A 3,661-nucleotide genomic window follows, 5' to 3' on the forward strand; every position below is an offset into this window, starting at 1 on the left:
GGAAGTGTTACCTCCTCTTGTATTCGCCCTCTAAATTTAGATTCCTCATCTCTACAAGTGTAACTGTTTACCAGTATTGCTTTTTTTTTTTTTTTTTTTACATTTATTTATTTTTGAGAAACAGAGTGAGACAAAGCATGCGTGGGGGAGGCGCAGAGAGAGAAGGAGACACAGAATCTGAAGCAGGCTTCAGGCTCTGGGCAAGCAGTCAGCACAGAGCCTGATGTGGGGCTCGAACCCACAAACTGTGAGATCATGACCTGAGCTCAAGTCGGACGCTCAACCGACTGAGCCAACCAGGCGCCCCACCACTATTGCTCTTAAATGATCTTTAAGAATTCATCTACAATGCTACACAGCACTGCACAACAATCACGAGGACCTCTTTGGAGGAAGAATAATAGTTGAGCGCCCATGTGTTAAATTTCTTTGCCTCCTTCTCTGTCAACTCTACCAGGAGATCCTCTCTACAAGCTTCCAAAATTAGGGAGGATTGGAGTTGTTCCGGGTTAATGAGTCTTTCCCAAACAGAACACTTTCTTATTCAAAATAACATGAGAAATTAGAGAACACCCTGAGAAGGAGACCTCCCTGCCCCCTGCTTTGTGAGGTCTAACTTTTAGGTGCTAAAAGTTTTGGCCACAAGGTAGTGGCCTAAAGATCAGACACAGGGGGGGAAATGCCTGACGTTACCTAGTGGTAATTTCAGTGGTTTTCAATGATGAAACCAAACTGAACCTATGATTTTTTAAGTTGCATTATCATGTTTGTACTTAGATAACTCAAGCAGAAATTCCCCGAGAAGGCTCATGAGTCCGTGATTATTACATACTCAGGTCTTGGTTTTATGGACGAATTCTCACATGTGGAGTCTAGCCTCTTGAATTCTCCAGGTGGAAGCGCTGGTGTCAGCCCCTGCCTGTCCTCTGTTGCACGTAGACCTGGAGGAATGTTCTTTGGGACAGGCTCAGACCTGCCTGTGACCGGGCTGCCCTGACAGGCGGCCTAGCTTTTGCGCACAGCCTCAGCCCATCAGGTTTAGGTGGCCCCCGCCACTGCACTGCTACTCTGCTCCCCAAAACTTCCACACCCTTGGCCCCAGCCTCACCCTCCTTTGTGGGAAACTGCTTCCTCTCAAGCACTAGCATTCAAGATAAACATTTAAATTGTACTTTGCACTCATTCCCCCCATTTTGTTTCCTAGAATTTCAACATATTTTTGGTACTGAGCATTGTGGGTTAAATAGGCTTTTGTAGGCTGGTCTGGGAACATTGTTTCCAGTGAAAAAATGCATTCTGTGTTAGAAACAAACAACATACACAAAGAAACGTTGGGAACACGACCTCTTTGTAGAGTAGGGACTGCCTGTCCAGCCTCATGTATCAGAGTTAAAGCATACAAGCATTCTCTTTTCAAAGCTGGCAGCATTTTTTTTTTTTTAATCTCAATCTGGGATAGAAATCTATGAATCTGGCCACATGTGGGGGACGCTGAGGAACAGACCAGTTTGATTTTATCATCCTCTTTCTCACTAGGAGGGGGGGGATATAGAAATAGTGATATGACTGCCTTCTTCCTCTTTAGGAAAATGCCAGCCTTCTAAGGGGAAGGTGGTGGGAGGTGGTTAAATTGTTCATTCAGTTGGCAGCCATCATCCACTTAATTAATTAAATCATCCAACACCCATGATGTGCTGGACACTCTTCTAGGTGTTCCTGTGAAAACTGACAAAACACACAAGGTCTGTGAGGAGACTGACACTGAGTAACAGAATTAAATAAACAAGAACATGTAAAGTAGCAACAAATGCTTTTTCGAAAATCAAGCAGGGCAAGTATTAAACAGGAGAAGTGAGCCTAGGGAGCTACTTTGGGTTGGATGGCCAGGGAAGGCTTCCCTAAGGAGGAACTTTTATACCAAGATCAAAACCCAGCTATGAACAGAGAGATACAGAGAAGAGAATGCCAGGCAAAGGGAACAGGGAATGCAAAGGCCCTGAGGTTGGACAGAACTTGATTTTATTCCATGAACAAAAGGGTCAGTGTGGCTGGAGCGCAGCAAATGAGAAGGAGGGAGGGTAATGTGAGAGCTGGTGCAGAGGTGGTAAGAAACCAGATCCTGCAGGGCCTTGGGGCCAAAGTGAGATGGTTAGATCTGATCCTAAGTGCAAGGGCAACATTTGGAAGGCTTTAAACAGGGCAATGGCTTACGTCATCTGACTTGAAAGGCCACTCTCCTACTCCATGAGAAGGCCAGAGGAGAGGCAGAAGTTTTAACTAATACAAAGACAGTCAGATGGTGGTGGCCATCAGCTACTGTGCACTTACCCTGTGCCTGGAACTCTTGAAAGTGTTTTTACCTACTGGGGTGCCTGGGTGGCTCAGTAGGTTGAGCGACAGACTCTTGGTTTCAGCTCAGGTCATGATCTTACAGTTGGTGGGTTCGAGCCCCGCATCGGGCTTTGTGCTGAGCGTGCAGAGCCTATTTGGGATTCTCTCTCCCTCTCTTTCTGCCCTTACCCTGCTTGCTCTCTGTTTCTCTTGAAATGAATAAATAAAAACTTAAAAAAATTAAAGTGCTTTACATGCAATATACTGATTAGTCCTCACAACCACTCTATACAGTGGAAATTATTAGAATTTCCAAATTACACATACAGAAAATAAAAAAAAAAAAGTAAGGAAACTTCTCTTTGGCTGGTGGCATTACAAAAAAGCACCTGGGTGGCTCAGTCGGTTAAGTGTCCGACTTTGGCTCAGGTCATGATCTCGCGGTTCGTGGGTTCCAGCTCCGCGTCGGGCTCTGTGCTGACAGCTCAGAGCCTGGAGCCTGCTTTGGATTCTGTGCCTTCCTCTCTCTAGGCCCCTCCCCGTTCACGATCTGTCTCTCTTTCTCAAAAATAAATAAACATAAAAAATTTAAAAATAAAAAGTCCTCCTTTTATAATTACATAAGTAAATAATAGTTATTATTAAAAAACCATCTTAAATGAGCAAAAAGAAAAAATTAAATCACTTGAGATCATATCACTCTGAGATAACTACTGTTAACATTTTGGTTTATATATTCATAGACGTTGTGCTATGGAAATATATGATCTACTATTCTCAGAAGCATATGACTCCTTACTTCTGTATGTCACATAATTCTTAGATCACAGGTTTTTTTTACATTCTTTTTATAATTTAGAAATACAGTCCACTATCCATTTTGAATGAAAGTATGAAAAAAAATGTTGAATTTTAATACATAGTAAATGGTGGTTTAAAATTATAGCGTAAGACTGGACTTTTTAAATGTAATGAAGTTCTCCAAAAAGCATTTTTCTGTCCTTTTCTGTGCTGACAGATCGAAAATCATCTGTCAGACATGAATTGCTCCCAAGATGGCCATACTCAGCAAGCATCCCTGGTGGGCTTGTTTGGGTCAGTCAGTGGCAGAGCACGCTTTGTGGCAATAAGCCTGCACACATGTCCCACACAGCCAGCCAGCACCGTGCCTAGCATCAGGACGCCCAGCGTAGCAGCAGCAGACATAACCTCTGCCCTCCACGTCAGCCGCCAGGGCCAGAAAAACACACTGAACAACTTGGGCCCGAGGAGTATGTCATCTCAAGAAAGGAAAGGTCATCTCAAATATCTCAAGGACGCCTCAAGGTAT

General features: G+C 43.7%; 1 non-coding gene across 1 annotated transcript; it reads right to left on the reverse strand.

The window, feature by feature from the left end:
- Window positions 1–217: 217 nt before the first annotated feature.
- Window positions 218–302, reverse strand: TRNAS-UGA (transfer RNA serine (anticodon UGA)). The gene has a single exon. It is a non-coding gene; the product is annotated as a tRNA-Ser (tRNA).
- Window positions 303–3,661: the final 3,359 nt, after the last annotated feature.

Source organism: Prionailurus viverrinus, chromosome B1, assembly GCF_022837055.1.
Source record: "Prionailurus viverrinus isolate Anna chromosome B1, UM_Priviv_1.0, whole genome shotgun sequence".
In the NCBI taxonomy this organism is placed as follows: domain Eukaryota; kingdom Metazoa; phylum Chordata; class Mammalia; order Carnivora; family Felidae; genus Prionailurus; species Prionailurus viverrinus.